The sequence below is a fragment of the Dipteris shenzhenensis genome, chromosome 15 (genome assembly GCF_047967505.1).
Source record: "Dipteris shenzhenensis isolate YYH24624 ecotype China chromosome 15, Dip_SZ_1.0, whole genome shotgun sequence".
Lineage (NCBI taxonomy): Eukaryota > Viridiplantae > Streptophyta > Polypodiopsida > Gleicheniales > Dipteridaceae > Dipteris > Dipteris shenzhenensis.
The window spans coordinates 20,868,415-20,887,021 of NC_141610.1; positions in this window are offsets into that span (position 1 = coordinate 20,868,415).

The window sequence follows — 18,607 nt, forward strand, 5'->3', positions numbered from 1 at the left end:
ACCCTGGTGATGAACTTCTCTGCCGCTTCAGACTCAGACAATTTCTCATTCTTGAGTTGAGTCTCCAGATTCTGAATGCCCATCTAATTCATGGACTCGTACTGATTTTTCAAGACCATCCATGCCTCCTCCACTGTGGTGACATGTTGAATTAACGCCATGATGGAATCACTTACATTGCAGGCAATAGAACACAGTGCATCTGCATTTCTTCTTGTCCACATGAGATTCTCATCCGCAGTTGGTAGTTGTCCTGCATTGGCTGGATCCAGTCTCGCAACCGGCCTCATTTCCACCCCAGTAGTAGTGTCCCAAAGCTCATATGTGCTTAGGATGGTCTTTATCTTGAACTTCTAGAGTGGATAGTTAGAGCCGTCCAACTTTTCGCTTTTGTCGAATGGTGGGATTCGTAGTCTTGCGGGTTGGGCCATCTCTCACAATCTGCTCCCAAACAGAAACACACTACCAAATCTTCTTGCTAGAGTCCAGGCTCTGATACCATGTAAGAAAACAATAAAACGTCTGTGCTCAACAGATAACAGGATCTCATACGCAAGAGAGAAAACAGATAGTATGGAGAATCAAAAATTTGATTACTATAGAACTGATACAATAGATGGCGCTGCCTCCCAACCGTGCACTTCTATGAAAGAAGCTTCGATGGCAAGTTGGAAACAATAGAGGACGGAGGCTGGATGCTAAGAAATCAGGGTTGCTATAGCCAGTGATGAAATGGGCTTCATGGGCTTGCTCTTATATAGCCACCAGTCGTAGTCGATTGGGCTCAATTGGGTGACTAGTCCACCCAAAACGGTCGACTGGGGGTTGGTCCCAAAATAGGCCACCAACCACACGATAGAACAGGTGCACAAAATAGAGCAACTAACCTACGGTCACCGTTCGGCCCACAACCATCCGGGATCATCTGAGACTCCGAACGGGCCCCGTAACCTGAGAGTGGGCTGCTCTGAGAAATTCGCCATCTACCCTCAATGTGGTCAGTCATGGGATGCCTTCCCACACTTGCATGTAACCTAATTGGCAGTGTGCCAACTCCATCTAGCCATCAGGCCACACATGGCCCCCATCTAGTGTCCAAACCAGGAGCTATTGGATAATCGAGCTACTCTCGGGGGGGTCACTCATCATATGTAACCCTATCACGTGAGTTCAACAGAAGGATATTTTTTATTTCTAAAATTTATAGAAATAAATATACATAAGGGACTATTTAAAATACTTTTGGGAAAAATTTACAGATTTGTATAGAAAAAGGGTACATTTTATTAATGAAAAATTTACAGATAAGGGATTTTAGAAATAGGCCTTGAACGCACGTGGTATAGAGGGTTTATACATAGTGACCCCCCCGAGGAGCTACTCAAATGCCTTCTCCTCATATGGGGGGCTTACAAGTAGAGTTAGCTGGTTCGTGCATAGTTACATATGAGAGTGGAGCATTGACATCTAACAAGATGACCATAGCACAAAACATGGCATCCACACATAAAGCATCAAGGCACATGGAAGAACAAAGCATCATGCATGAAGCTACACCAAGCAAAGAAGCGAATGCCATCATCATCAAGCCATGAGCAGAATGACAGGAACAACATGTATTGAGAAATAAAAAACCTTGCCAACCTTGCCTATATTTTGTAAATCAAAACCTGACCACCTGAGAGTAGCCATGTAGGCACCCAAGGGAGGATTTGATCTTGTAACTCACATTTGACCACCTTGTAGTAGCCAAAGGATCATGGCACCAAGGGGAGGTGTTGAGAGTTGTGGTGCCATGAGCACATGTAGAGCAAAGGTATGAGTAAAGGGCAAGCTGCCACATGGCATGGAGGAGATATCCCACATGTTAGAAGGCATATGGATGTAAGTACCCTCACCTATAAAAGGGAGGTTCATTTGAAGTAATATCAATCAAGCACTTTGCACTATCTCAAGATTCTCTTTATGAGTCCAAACTAATCTATGTTGGAACCTAATTGACTTGAGGTACATGTCATGAGCACTCTCTACATCATGTTTGCACTTAGGTTGCATCCTTCTTAGATTAGTGTTTTATTAGGATGTTATCTCATGACTAGGAGAGCTTGATCCCCCGATTTGACAAAAGGTTGTAGCATTGAACAAACATCATCTACCATCTTCTTGGTATCACTAAGTACAACTGAAAGGAGAGAATCGAGCATACACATGCGATACTGTACTAATCTAGGAAAGTGAGACATAACAGTATTGTAGCAATAAATAAACAAATGTTAGAAGTAGATTGAATCAAATGATTGAAGTATCAAGCCAAGAGATGTTCATATCAAACCTGAGGATGGCCATCATGACTTTGTCATTAGCCTCTTTCAAAGGGTTGGAGAGGATTGTAACTTCCTTGCTACCAAATGTTGAAACATGAGGTCGCTTGCCCAATATAACCCTAACCTCAAAAGAGCTCCCCATTTCGTCCAATACAGTGGTTACATTAGGACAACTTATGGGCATAGCAACCAATGTTTCCTCTGGATGCTCCACCACATTATCAATAAATGCCTTAATGATAGATGACATAAATGCATATAGATACAAGTCTATATATGTTGACAATGACGTTTCAATGCCGCTCAAATTAAAAATTTGGGCAAGGAGCAAAAAGCAGTTATATCCGACTCTCCACCCACAACTGTGGTCATCATTTTGCTTCCCTACAGGGCATGTTACATACTCTATTTGATCTATTAAGTCACCTTCCATTTGCATAAGTGCATCTATAGCACCTACCAACTTTCGAGCCAATCTACACATCAAAATAAATAACATAAATGAATGTGCGCATTGCATAGGATGCATCTCATTGATGTAATTGTGACACAAGTAGGTTATACTTACTCTGACACACTGCCATGGATAGATACTATTGAATTGACAAAGAAACATTGCTTGGCTAAGATGTCCACAGTCACCAAGCTCCAATGTGAGCTGCATTATCAATTAAGAATAATTATTATTTGATATAATCCTCCACAATGTAAGAGATAAGCTAAGTAGGGATTGATACTCACTCCTCGTGATATGTAGTAAAGATAACTCGCGCCGTAGTCAAATCAATAGGTTGGAACCACTTAAAAACATCATCTATGGTCTTTTGCTTATTGCTAAGTACAATAGAAACAAGAGGATCAACCATATATGCACATCTCTGTATATATAGGTGAAGCTGTTCTAAAACCATACTGCAATAAAAATAAAAGAATATTAGTCCATTTGATTCAATGAAAATAGAAAAGCATAAAGTCAAGAAAAATTTTGTGTCAAACTTGAGGATGGCTATTATGACCTTGTCATTAACCTCTTTTTTGAAGTTTAAAAGGATTGAAATGTCCTCTTCATCGAATAGAAAAGTAAGAGGTTGTTCTCGAACTTGAAACCTAACTTGAAATGACTTCTCCATCTGCTACAAGGTATGATTATTTTTTAGAGTCATCCAATGGATAGCCAGAGTAGCTTTGCTTTCTTGAGATGAGCTTCCTATATTCTCTACTCCAACTATGTCCTCCTCATCCTCCTCCTTTTCCTCCTCCTATAAAAGGATAAAATAATTATGAGATTCAAAATTTTAAATTAATTATAATTTTACGAAGTCTTTTAAATGAATAAAGAAAATTAAAGATAAGTTTTCATACCTCTAGATATCTTCGTGGTCTTTTCATGTAACCTTCTGAGGCAAGGTTAGTGTCATATCCATCTCCTTTAGCTTCCTTACTATCGTTGGTGTCCCCACTATCATATTTAGAGCTTTCAACATTTTAATCATCTTTCTTGCTCTCATCATACATGGCTATCTCTATGTCAGCATCCTCTTCATGTGAGATCAAACCTTTCTTATCATACTTTATTGTGAGAGAAGCCATGGTATCAAGGTATTCCAAGCAAGCAGGGCTCTCAATAATATTTACATGGTGTCCTTTTCTGATAAGAGCTTCAAACAAATGTCCCATTCGACACAATGTGACTTCCCATCCAGATGGCAGCAAAAATTCCATCATACTAATTAAAAGATCATCACTTTTTGTTGGCCTTTCATAGCGATTCGCATTGGGATGGAGGGGACTTGGAGCTTCATGGTCTTCCAGCAGTAGTTGCAATCTCTTTGCATTCCCTATTATGTTGTTCTGTAAGGAGTGATCATTGTAAGGGCTCTTCATGCACAAGAAAAAGGTTTCAAGACTCTGTATCTTGAGATCGCATTCTCTCTTGTCCCTCTTTCTTGAGTATATACCATTGTAAGCCTTAAGCTCATTGCCATATTATTTTTCTAGGGTAGCAGACATTTTTTCCTTGTCATCTTTATCAACAAATATGACTATGTTACATAGTCCCACTCTACCAATGGTGGTATGTAATATTCTATCAAGGAGTTGACGAATGTCATCCGGTGATATTTCGTAGACAAAGAAAAGCTGAGGCCTCTCCCAAGCAGTGTCGTCAGACAAAAAATCGTTCAATAAAACTCCCTTGCACTCAACACTCTTTCCAGACTCTGAAATGATTTCATGTATGAAAAAAAGCCGTTGTTCAAAGTTTTTGCTTTTCTGAGAGTGTGCTTATTGATGACTTTTTGTGCATGTGCATACACATTTTTTGGAATGTCACTTGCCATAGAATGAGTAATTTCAGATCCATCATCTTCCACCTTCACCCATTTATGCACCCAATCCTTCTGTTTAGCTGACGGTAAAGCCGATGCCATCTGCCTCATAATGCTATGATCAATTTTACATTGGCTAATTGGAATATTTTTTTTTGCCAGCAAATGTTCAATTGCACTCTTTACTGCATCATGCTTGACTTGTTGGATGATGCAGTCTTCCATGCAATGATCTTTATCCTTTTTGCCAAAAAACCATTCTTTGGACATTAGTTTCTCTACAGCAAGACTTGCGTATTTGTCTGGCAAGTTTCTTAGAGGCCTCCACATCTGAGCTGTCATCTCTTTTTTCTCAATCTTCTTTGCCTTGTCTTTAATCAATGATGGAGCCTCATATGTGACATCTCCCTTCTCACATGCAAGACACATGTCTTTGATCTGATGAAAAACTTCATCACTATGGAAAAGTATGCTTGTGTACTCTTGATACGTGTCCCTTACTGTCTTAAAGCTTGTAATCACCTCTGTTCTTTCCTGCTTTCCCCTTGGTACAATGGCACTCAAGCATGTGTAGAAGTCAACAAGATTATCTGCTTCCACTTTAGTTGTAGTTCTTTTGAGAGTGGTCATAGGAGAATGAAAAGTTCTCCATATGATCCTAGCTTTGAGCATCTTTGAAGTGGAGGTGATCTTTTGTAGTGCATGAATGTCATGATTAAGTCTTTCCGACTCAATCAAATATTTTTTCTCGTTCTTGAAGATACAAATGCATGCAGAAAAGTAGTCGAATTGAGGCACACTCGCGAAGGTTTGATAAGTAATTTCTCCTTTGTTGTATGCCTCTCTAGAATGCTCATTACAAGCATAGGCATAGTGCTGACCATCTATTGCCTCAAATGTGCAATGAGCTAAGAAATTTCTCTTAGCATCCTTTATATGTCGTTCTGGATCATTCACTGAACTCTATCCTTCTTGAAGTGAGGGAACTTGTTTTTCGAGGAACTTAGTGAATTGCATCTCAAAATCTATAGGCTGAGAGAAATTGATGGATTGACTAGAATCTCCTCTGACTAGCCAAAATGCTCTTGGACGGAGTACCAAATTAGAAACAACTAGTTTTTTTCCATCAATCAAGGCCTGAAAATCTTTTCAGCATAGGCAATATCTAAAGTCCTACTGTTGGTGAAGATGTTTGCTTTGACTACCATTGAAGCATGTATAACTTGAGTCTTTTGGCCCCATATATATCTTGGATCCTCATCTGTCACAGCCTCATTCAAGCAAAGATTTAGGTTCTTCATTGATAATAATTTTTGCTTCTAAATCTGACTCCACCATTTCAAGACCCTCCGCATCCTCTTTGTGTTCTTCCTCTTCTCTTCTTTGCCCTTTCTTTGTATATGAACGACCTCTTTTTTGAGTTATAGGACTTGGAACTATAGCTTGTGAAGTACTTGCCTTTGCGTTTTACGTCGGGGTTTATTTTTTAGGGGCTCTATGTGAACTACTTTAGATCGCCCTACTTCTTCTTCTATTGCCTCAACTTCAAGTATACTTAAGGGCTGCACTTGTTCTATTATTCCATCAACTTCATAAGTTACACCATCTAAGTGAGTAATACCATGAACAAGAGATGCATGTGTAAGAAAATAATACAACGTCTATGCTCAACAGATAACAGGATCTCGTACGCAAGAGATAAAACAAGATAATATGGAGAATCAAAAATTTGATTACTATAGAACTGATACAATAGATGGCGCTGCCTCCCAACCGTGCGCTCCTGTGAAAGAAGCTTCGATGGCATGCTGGAGACAGTAGAAGATGGAGGCTGGATGCTAAGGAATTAGGGTTGCTATACCCAGTGATGAAATGGGCTTCACGGGCTTGCTCTTATATAGCCACCAGTCATAGTCAGTTAGGCTCAATTAGGTGACCGACCCAGTCCGTACAAAACGGTCAATTGGGGGTCGGTCCTGAAATAGGCCACCGACCATACGATAGAACCGGTGCACAAAACAGAGAAACTGACCTATGGGCACCGTTTGGCCTAGAGCCATCCAGGATCATCTGAGGCTCCAAATGGGCCCCGCAACCTGAGAGTGGTCTGCCCCAAGAAATGCTCCATCTACCCTCAGTGCGGTCAGTCAAGGGATGCCTTCCCGCACTTGCATGTAGCCTAGTTGGTGGTGTGCCAACTCTATCTGAAGTCGTCCAGTGATCAGGCCACACATGGCCCCCATCTAGTGTCCAAACCAAGACCTGTCAGATAGCTGAGCTACTCAAATGCCTTCTCCTCATATGGGGGGCTTACAAGTAGAGTTAGCTGGTTCTCACATAGTTACACGAGAGTGGAGCATTGATATCTAACACCCCCCCTCAATGTCCACCCGCAAGTGAACTTACTTTTTTGGCCCAATGCCAAGTCGATGAAGATGCCTCTCCAGAAAATCTCTTCCAAGAGCCTTTGTGAAGATGTCCACAGCATTCTCTCTAGTCAGACAGTACACCAAGTCGACCTCTCCATCCATGATGAGCTCATGTACAAAGTGATATTGAATCTCAATGTGTTTTGTGCGAGTGTGGAACACCGGGTTCTTTGCAATCGCCATCCAACTCTGATTGTCACATGATAACTGCGTAGGCTTATCCTGCATTGCACCCATCTCCCCCAAAATCCTCCTCAACCACACTGCCTCGCAAGAAGAAAAGCATGCAGATTTGTACTCGGCCTTAGTAGAAGAAAGAGTAACTCTGGGTTGCTTCTTGCTGACCCATCACACAACTCCAAATCCAAGTGAGAAACAGTACCCTATCACTGGTCTCTTGCTTTCCATGTCTCCTGCCCAATCCGAGTCATAGAATCTGATCAAGATGTTGCCCTTGGTATAGGTGATGCCATAGTCAAGTGTGCCTTTGATGTATTTTAGCACCCACATCCCTGCCCTCCAATGGTTCTCTCGGGGCTTATTGGGAAACTTGCTTAGTACACCAGTCACAAAACTGATGTCCAGCCATGTGTTGCACAGGTAAATCAAGCTGCCCACAATACTTTTGTACTTCACTTCATCCACCAGTGGTGATGAATCCTCGTTTGAGAGCTTTGCATCAACCTCCATAGGGGTACCAACTGACTTACACTCAGCCATGCCAAATGCCTTCAGTATCTCTCCAACATACTTCAGCTGTGAAATGAAGATCTATTTTGGCTCCTGCCAAACTTCAATCCCCAAATAGAAATGCATCAGTCCGAGGTCTGCTGTCATTTCAAACTCTCTTCCTAGCAAATGCTTCATGTGCAAGATATTCTCTTCATGGTTCCCTGTTATGACAAGGTCGTCCACATAAAGAACCACGATCATACACATGCCTCCTCCTCTGAAGATATATAAATTTGTATCTGATGGGCTCCTCCTGAACCTGTTTTGCAGAAAGTAGGCATCAATTTGCTGGTACCATTCTCATGGGGCGTGTTTCAGCCTGTAAAGTGCCTTCTTCAGTTTGCAGACTTTACCTTATGAACTGGGGATCTCAAAACCTAGTGGTTGTTCCACGTATACCGCCTCCTTGAGATCTCCATTCAGAAAGGTGGATTTCACATCCATCTGAAACATGGGCCAACTTCCCTAGGCAGCTAAAGCCAAAACACTACGAATTGTGGTTAGTCGAGTTGTGGGAGCAAAAGTATCTTGATAATCAAAACCATGCACCTGTGCAAATACTTTTGCCATGAGCCGAGCCTTGTACTTATCCAACATGCTGTCGAACTTATACTTGGTTTGGTACACCCACTTGGTTCTGATTACCTTGCGTTTTGGTGGTCGATCCACAAGGTCCCAAGTGTTGTTCTTCATTATGGAGCCATACTCTGACTGCATAGCCTCCATCCACCTATCATCACCTTGTGCCTCAAGACACTTGGGTTCATTAGCACGGATCACTTCTGTCATCAAAGCATAGTTGACCAAGTGTTTTTGTGCCCTTCTTTGCTCCTCTAATCTCTTGGACCGGCAGTGTTCAGATGGTTCCTCCTCAATGGCTGGAGGATCTTTGCCATCCAAAAGCTGCTTTACCCACTTCGGGAATGGCCGTTGCCATTGTGGTTCTATAGGCTCTTCTTCATCTTCTTTGTCTTGAATCCTCCCAAGCACTGTTGGGGGAGTTCCGTCTGTTATTGTGGCAGTACTGGATGGATATCCTAGTCCTGGTTGTCTGGGAAGGAAGCATCCTCCTCCAATTGATGCGGCTATTCTGAGAAGACCACATCGCGACTTACAATTACCTTCTTGGTAATAGGGTTATAGAGATGGTAACCCTTTGCCTCTTCACTATAGCCCAAGAAAATACACTTCTGGCCCTTCGGTTCCCATTTAGTCCTAGTAGCATCAGGGACATGCACAAAACAGTCACATCCAAAAACTTTGAAATGTGCAGATGAAGGTTTCTTACCAGGAAGGGCTTGCAGTGGAGTCATCCCGTTCATAGCCTTCGTGTAACTATGATTCAAGATGTAAACTGCAGTGTTACATGCTTCAGCCCAAAAATTCTTTGGCAAATCTTTCCCTTTCATCATACTCTGCCCCCCATTTTGCAGATGACACGCATCTTGCATTCTGCTACTCCATTTTGCTGTGATGTATGTGGCGGGGGTTTCTGCCTCTTGATTCCGTGACTTTTGTAGTAACTTTTGAATTCAGTTGATGTGAACTCTCCACCTCTGTCTGATCTCAACTTCTTCACCTTCCTCCCCCTTTCTTTCTCGATCATTACATGCCATTCCTTGAACCTACTAAAAGCCTCATCTTTAGTCTTCATGAAGTATATCCATATCCTTCTATTGTAGTCGTCGATCAGCATCATGAAGTAGTAGGAACCACCAAAAGCTTCCGTCTCCATCTTTTTGCAAAGGTCTGTGTGAAAAAGCTCTAGAGGATCCTTTGCCCTATTGGCCTCTTTAGGAAAGGGTTGCCGATGCTGCTTGCCCATCATGCAAGATTCACATACATCGGGCTGATCTGAAATTTCTGGTAGGTCTGCAATCATTCCACTTTTATGCATCTCCTTCAAAGAACTAAGGTTTAGATGACCAAACCTCTCATGCCATAGCTTAGGCGTCCTTCACATTTGCTCGAGCACTGAAAGCTGAGAGTTCGTAAATGTTGTTACATCGTGTACCTTTACCAATGACCTTTCCTTGAAGATCCAGGATCTATGCACCATTCTTATCGAATTGAACTTTGAGGTCCCAATTTGTGATCGTAGAAACGGAAAATAAGTTCCTCTTGATATCTGGCACATAAAGAACATTGGACAACTATTTGACAACTCCATCTGACTTGAGAGCAATCATACCTTTTCCTTTTGTCTGGCATTTTGCATCATTCCTGACTGCTACCAGGGTGTCATTCCCCACCCGCTGTAGAGAGGTATACTAATCCTTCCGACTAGTCATGTGGCGCGATGCACCACTATCAGTGATCCACAGTTCATCCACAGGTACATGAAGTGCCTAGGTGCAAATCTCCTGAATTACGATGAACAGCTCTACTCATACTGCCTGCGTGCTATTGCTAGACTCTTTCTTTACTCCGTTCTTCTCATCTGCAATCTTCTTTTGGCACTCATTCTACTTGTGCCCTGCCTTGTTGCAATAGAAGCACTTGATCTTCTTCTTTCTCTTTTTATCATCAGAAGAAGATGGGTTACTAGAGTCCTTACCCTTACCTTTCTTTGATCTGGTCCAAAAAGCCAAATCTTCTCTAGTCCTTGTCTTTTGATGCACCTCCTCCTCCAGAAGCATCGTGCTGAAATCCTCAAAGTTGAGGGGTGGATTTTTGTTTTGCGCATTTAACACTAACAAGACCGTCGTACTTTGGTGGGAGAATCCATATGCACCTTTGTGCTAGATTCTCACTGGTGATGGTGATGCCAATTGCAGTCATCTGATCACATAGATTTTTCACCCTAGTGATGAATTTCTCTGCCGCTTCAGACTCAGACAACTTCTCGTTCACGAGTTGAGTCCAGATTCTAAATCCGCATCTAATTCGTGGTCTCGTACTGATTTTTCAAGACCGTCCATGTCTCCTCCGCTGTGGTGACATATTGAATTAACGCCATGACAGACTCATTGACACTGCAGACAATAGAATATATCGCATCTATATTTCTTCTTGTCCATGCGAGAATCTCATCCGCAGTTGGTACTATCTATTGTCCTGCATTGGCTAAATCTGGACTCGCAATTGGCCCCACGTCCACCCCAGTAGCAGTGTCCCAAAACTCATATGCGCTTAGGATGGTCTTCATCTTGAACTTCTAGAGTGGATAGCCATCCATCTGCTTTCGCCGAATGGTGGGATTCGTAGTCTTGCGGGCTGGGCCATCTCTCACAATCTGCTCGCAAACAGAAACACACTACCAAATCTTCTTGCTAGAGTTGAGGCTCTGATACCATGTAAGAAAATAATACAATGTCTGTGCTTAATAGATAATAGGAACTCGTACGCAAGAGAGAAAACAAGATAGTATGGAGAATCAAAAATTTGATTACTGTAGAACTAATACAATAGATGGCACTACCTCCCAACCGTGCGCTCCTGTGAAAGAAGCCTCGATGGCATGCTAGAAATAGTAGAAGATGGAGGCTGGATGCTAAGGAATCAGGGTTGCTATAGCCAGTCATGAAATGGGCTTCACGGGCTTGCTCTTATATAGCCACCAATCGTAGTCAGTTAGGCTCAACTGGGTGACCGCAATCTGCCCAAAACAGTCGACTGGGGGTCGGTCCCGAAATAGGCCACCGACCATACGATAGAACCAGAGCGTAAAACAGAGCAACTAACCTACGGTCTCCGTTCGAGCCATCCGGGAGCATCTAAGGCTCCAAACGGGCCCTGCAACCCAAGAGTGGGCTACCTCGGGAAATGATCTATCTACCCTCAGTGCGGTCAGTCAAGGGATGCCTTCCCACACTTGCATGTAGCCTAGTTGGCGGTGTACCAACTCTATCTGAAGTCGTCCAGCCATCAGGCCACACAGGCCCCCATCTGCTAGTGTTCAAACTAAGACCTACCGGATAACCGAGCTACTCAAATGCCTTCTCCTCATATGGGGGCCTTAAAGTAGAGTTAGCTGGTTCCCACATAGTTACACAAGAGTGGAGCATTGATATCTAACAGCATGTGCATTTCCTATCTTATCTGATGCATGTCGTGTCTCAGTCAATGCAATTTCTATCTGAGATACATGTGCATGTCTTGTATCATGTGATGCATGTCGTGTCTCAACCAATTCAGCTCCTGTCTCAGATACATATCCCTTGTAAGCACCATGTGTACAAGACCCTCATCCAATGCTACAATGTGTTCTGTCTCATCCACTCCAGTTCCTCTCTCATTTGTATTACCATGAACTAGGTCTACATGGCATGTCTCATCACTTCCTTCCTCAAGTGTAGATTCTTGCACCTTAGGTCCCTCCAATGAAGTTGAACCTTGTTCAATGACACCCTGAAAGTATTCAAGGATAATCTTTGACTGCATCTTTCTTGCTTCCTCAATGGGAAATTCCTCCCACACATGTTGGAGGATCTCCAATGCAGGACCTTGAACCCCAAAACCTAAATCCTAAACCCTAACCCCCAAATACTAATGCCCTAAACACTAACCCTAAACCCTAAACCGTAAACCCTTAACTCCTAACCCCAAACCCTAAGCCCTAACTCCCAAACCCTAAACTCCCAATCCCCAAACCTTAAACCCGAACCCCCAAACTCTTTTTTAATTGAAATTAATTTAACTTAAAACTAATAAGAATTTAAAATTCAGAATCATAAGAAGTTTAAATTTTGACAAAGTAAATTCTTATTAGTTTGAAATCACAAAATTTGAAATATAAATAAATTTAATTTAACTTAAAGTTTATGAAAAAATATAAAATTTAAAATGTAAAATTAAGAAAATAAGACTTAAAATAAAAAACTTAATATTTACGTAGAAGAAAATATTAATTCTCCCTAAAAAGAAATAAATTAAACTAATAATATACGAATATAAGTTAAACTACTTTGAAAATTTTCAAAAATGTGATAAAATTATAATTCTACTTTCTATATTCCAACACATAATTTGCATTTTTTTCTAATATACTTCAAAAAATTTAATTGAGAAATTAAACTAGTAAGTTGAAAATGAAAGTGAAACTCATTTTAATTTTAAAAAAAAAGAAAATTTTAAAATTCAACTTTCCACAAGTTTTCATTTTTGCACACGTAAACGTCTTTTCATAGTTTTCAAGTTTCTACACGTTTGTCTTTTCAAACACAAGGTTGTCTTTTCACACAATTTTCAAGTTTCCACACGTTTGTCTTTTCAAACACAAGGATTCATAGTTTAAAAAAAGGCGACAAATTTTAAATTCAAGTTTCCATACGTTTGTCTTTTCAAACACCAAGGTTTATAGTTTTGCTTGTTTAAGTTTCGACTAAATCACACACCAAGGTAGATAGTTTTGTTTGCAAGTTTCCACACATTTACATTCTCCTTCACTATCTCTCCTCTAATATCCCTCATTGATTGTAGCTCCCAAATTCTTCCATCAAAACATCTCTCCTTTATACCTCCTTGATCGTTGCCCACTCATTTCTCCTCCTCATTGGTAAGATTTTCTATCTCTGAGAGTCACAGTCTTTCATTTTTACTCTCTCGTACTTCCTCTTGCTCCCTCCCTCTCTAAATTTTCATCTCTCGTCAATCTCTCTCATCTCGTCTCTTCGTCTTCTTCTCTCTCTCTCTCTCTCTCTCTCATGCTAGTACGCTTCTCTCTCTCTCTCTCTCTCTCTCTCTCTCTCTCTCTTGTATCTCCTCTCCCTCTCTCTCTTTCCTCTCCTTTTTATTTCCTCTCCCCTCTCCTCTCCATTTCCTCTCTCTCGCGTCCCCTATTCTTGCTTTATCCCTCTCTCTCTCTCTCTCTCTCTCTCTCTCTCTCTCTCTCTCTCTCTTTCTCTCCTCTCTCCTCTCTCTCTCTCTCTCTTTCTCTCCTCTCTCTCTTCTCTCTCTCTCTCTCTCTCTCTCTCTCTCTCTCTCTCTCTCTTCCACTCTCTCCTCTCTTTTTCTCTCTCTCTCGCTCGCATGCTGCGCCTCTCTCTCTTCTCTCTCGCTCTCCCACTCTCTTTCTCTCTCTCGCCCCTCTCTCTCTCTCTCTCTCTCTCTCTCTCACTGCCGCGACGGTGCGCCCCTCTCTCTCTCTTTTTCTCTCCCTCCCACTCTCTCCTCTCTCCCTCCCACTCTCTCTCTCTCTCTCTCTCTCTCTCTCTCTCTCTCACGCATAGCGTGCCTCTCTCCCACTCTCTCCTCTCTCTCTCTCTCTCTCTCTCTCTCTTTCTCTCTTGCCCCCCTCTCTTTCTCTCCTCTCTCTGCTCTCTCTCTCTCTCCCACTCTCTCCTCTCTCTCCTCTCTCTCGTTCTGCCACTGCTGCGGCTGTGCGTCTCTCTCTCCCACACTCTCTCTCTCTCTCTCTCTCTCTCTCTCTCTCTTACCCCTCTAGAGCTCTTTCTCTCCTCTCTCTGCTCTCTCTCTCTCTCTTCCACTCTCTCCTCTCTCTCTCTCTCTCTCGCACATGCGCTGTTGTGGCAGTGTGCCTCTCCCACACTCTCCTTTCTCTCTCTCTCTCTCTCTCTCTCTCACCTCTCTTTCTCTTCTCTCTCTTTCTCTTCTCTCTCTCTCTCTCCCCCACTCTCTCCTCTCTCTCTCTCTCTATCTCTCTCTCCCCCCACTCTCTCCTCTCTCTCTCTCTCGCTGTCATGCCCCCCCTCTCTCTCTCTCCTTCATGCTGCGTGTCCCCCCTCTCTCTCTCTCTCTCTCTCCCCCTCCCTCTCTCGTACTCTCTCTCTCTCCCTCTCATCTCGCCTCTCTCTCTCTCTCTTGTCTCCCTTTCCCCCTCTCGCGCTCTCTCTCCTTTCCCTCTCTCTTTCTCTCTCTGGCCTCTCCCGCAGCCCTCTTCCCCTCTCTCTCTCTCTCCCCTCTCTTTGATCTTGCGCTGTCCTTTCTCTCTCGCCCCTCTCTCTCCCTCTCGTCTCTCTCGTGGCTCTCTCCCTCCCTCTCTCTCTCTCCTCTATCACGGTGCCCCTCTCTCTCTCTCCTCTCGCGCTGCCCTCCCCTCTCTCTCTCTCACTCTCTCTCTCTCTTTTACCTCTCACCCTCTCTCTCTCTCTCTCTAAACGTCTCTCCTCTCTCTTTCTCTCTCTCTAAAAGTCTCTTCTCTCTCTCCCTCTCTCTTTCTCCCTCTCTCTCTCTCTTACTGCTGAGGCAGCAAGATTCTCTCTGTTTTAATCTCTCTCTAAAAGTCTCTCCTTCACTTTTCTCTCTTTCTAAGTTCTCTCTCAATAATAAAATTTCAAAGAATACAAATCTTAAAAAAAGTACCTGGAAGAAAGTTGAGATCAATGCTTGTGCTTGCTTTTGCTCTTGCTCCTCTTTTTGCTTCTCCTCTTACTCTTCCTTGTTGAAATGAGAGAAACAATGAGAGGAGGAGAGTATATATAAGAAATACTCGAATTTTAAGTGCTTCTCTCTCATTGGTCCTTCTATATCATTATCTCATCTCCCATTGGCCTCTCCATCACATTATCTTCTCTCACCTCCCACTCCCATCCTCCCACCCCCACCCCTCCCCCCCCATTCCCACTCCCTTTCCCACTCCCACTCCCATTCTCCCACCCCCACCTCCCCCATTCCCACTCCCACTCCCTCTCCCACTCCCACCCCCATCCTCCCACCCCACCCCTCCCACTCCCATCCTCCCACCCCCATCTCCCCCATTCCCACTCCCACGGGCCATGCCCATTCTCCCACCCCCACCTCCCCCATTCCCACTCCCTCTCCCACTCCCACTCCCATCCCCCCACCCCCACCCCCATCCCCACCTCCCACAATCCCACTCCCTCTCCAAGTTCCACTCCCACCTCCCCTCTCCTACTCCCACTACCACTTCCACACTCCCACTCTCCCTTTCTCCCACTACCACCCTCCCAACTCCCACTCCCATTCCCACATTCCTACTGTCAATTCCACTCCTACTTATGAATCCTAATTAAAACTATTACTTAAATAAATGACATTACTGAAAACACTCATAGGATTTAAGATTTAGGGTTTGGTGGTTTGGGTTTAGGGTTTGGGGGTTAGGCTTTTAGGATTTGGTGATTTGGGTTTAGGGTTTGGGGGTAGGGTTTAGGGTTTAGGGCTTAGGGGTTTGGGTTTAGGGTTTAGGGTTTGGGGGTTACGGTTTAGGGTTTCGTGGTTTGGGTTTAGGGTTTGAAGGGTAGGATTTAGGGTTTAGGGTTCGGGGTTTAGGGTTTAGGGGTTAGGGTTTGGGGGTTAGGGTTTAGGGTTTAGGAATTTGGAGTTAGGGTTTAGGGTTTAGAGATTAGGGATTAGTTTTTATTGGTTAGGGTTGAGAATTCAGAGAGTCAAGATTAACATTTACTATTTAGGGATTAGGGGTTAGGGTTTAGGGATTAGGGTTTATGGGTTAGGGTTTGGAAATTAGGGTTTATAGGTTAGGGTTTAGGGTGTAGGATTTAGGGTTTAGGGTTAAAGGTTTAGGGGTTAGAGGTCTAGGATTAGGAATTAGGGTTAGGGTTTAGGTTTAGGGTTTTGAGGTTAGGGTTTAGGGTTTAGGATTTAGGGTTTAGGGTTTAGGGTTTAGGGATTATCGGTCTAGGATTAGGATTGAGGATTCAGGAACTAGGGCTTAGGGTTTAGGTTAAGGATTTTGAGATTAGGGATTAGGGGTTAGGGTTTACAGATTAGGATTTAGGGATTTAGGATTTAGGTTTAGGTGTTAGGGTTTAGGGTTTAAGGGTTAGGGTTTAGGAATTAGGGTTTTGAGATTAGGATTTTGGGATTAGGGATTAGGGGTTAGGGTCTACAGATTATGATTTAGGGGCTTAGGATTTAGATTTAGGGATTAGGAATTAGGATTTAGGGCTTAGGGTTTAAGGGTTAGGATTTAAGAATTAGGGATTAGGGTATAGAATTTAGGGTTTAAGATTTAGGGTTTAGGGTTTAGAAATTAGGGTTTATGGTTTAGAAATTAGGGTTTATGGTTTTAAGGGTCTGAGTTAGGGTTTAGGGTTTGGGGATTGGGGGTTAGGATTTAGGGTTTGGGGATTAGGGGTTAGGATTTAGGGTTTAGGGTTTAATTAATTTTTTAAACAAGATCTAGATTTTTAAATAATTAGTAAAATAGATTATTGAGAAGAGACTAATGTTCTTTATAATGGTTATTAGAGCTTGTTTGCAAAGGAAACTCACAAAGGAGATGGCTACAAAATTTATTCCACGGATGGAGGTGATTCTATGTTGCAAAATAGTAGTTACATTTGCTACAATCCATGAAAGTGATCCAAATTCTATTTGTCACTTTAGAAGACTTGGCAAAGATAAAGTGGCGGTTATCGTATCAAGGATTCTTAGTGCACATCAACGTTGAGCTAAAGCATAAGTATGGGGATATGGAAATCCTTGGAGATGTTATGCCCTATAATACTTCCAACAAAGAATTTATTGCATGGGACAGAGATGAGACTTATCCAACACATGTCATCAGGAATACAAAGTGCATATCTTTGGATTTTAGAGTGGGAGATATTTTACAAATGTTATCATTTGCAAATAAGAATGTAGCAAAAGGTCAAGTCTTGGGATTTGAACAAGTGGAACACTTGACATTTGTGCAGATGACAATTCAAAAAGTTACTGATGATGGTATGGATGATAACTCAATCTCATTGGATGGTCCCTACTATGAAGTAGGTAAGGATTTGAGATGGAGCATGCAATTTTTGAAGATTGGAAAGACTCGGCATGTGGCTTTTAATGATAAACATAATGTATACTACAACATCAAAGAATTGAAAGAATATGCCAATGTACCAAGCTCTATTCCTTCAAAGATGGATGATTCCAATGCACTCAACTATAGCACTGACGTTGGATGGACAAAAGAAGTAGAGCCTAATCCATCTTCACAGCCACCCTCATCCACGTTTGAAACACTCGGACGACACAATCACAAGGTGAAAGGCATTGATTCAACCTTTGTGTCTCTACACACCTCTATATACATACTCATACTCTGGCCACATTTTCTTCGTAAGCCTAACAACCTCGAAAAAACCCAGTGGACCACAGAACATCAACACAAGCTCTCCTACTAACTGAGATCAAGCTCAGAAAACACGTAGAGGACCCATGAAACATAAAACTCTAGAAAATGACAACTTCAAGAATGCATAACTATTGCGAACACTTTCAGATAGCTCAAGGTGTAAACAACCATGCATGCTATGAACCCATATCCCACAGGAGAGCCACTATCAACCATCATCTTCATCATGAATTCAGAGGGGATGGGCTCGTCAACTACAAGTAAGAGCACCATGCTTCCATGCCAAAATGTTGACCAAATGCAGCATTTGCAAGATAGTCAGCACCCATGCTGTGAGTGCCAAACAAGAAACTAAAGTCGAGTCCTTTGGCTCGAGCCATAAACTGCAAGAAACTCCAAGTGGCTTGCACCAATAGCTCGATATTAAAAAAGATCACCCAACACTGCTGCAATAGAATTTATTTCATCCTCATCTCTTGTGCTTATATACTGAGTCCTTCCAAGGCAACACATGACTGGTTGAATCCCATGGTCAAACGTTTCATGGTAATATGCTCTCCATGCTTCTCCGAGCCTTGGCCTGCTCACGGTTGCATTCACAACCAGGCTCCTTCGAAAGGCGTTACTACTTGAAGCTCCAGCTCAACCTTCTTCTAGCCCACTTCGTACATGCTTCAGTAGCATCTCGTGCTTGCACTCAGCTTTCCCTTTTGCTCGGCCTTCATTCTAGCCTTCAGCTCCACTCTACATCTGCGAACCACGATCAGCCCTTTTGCGTTCTAC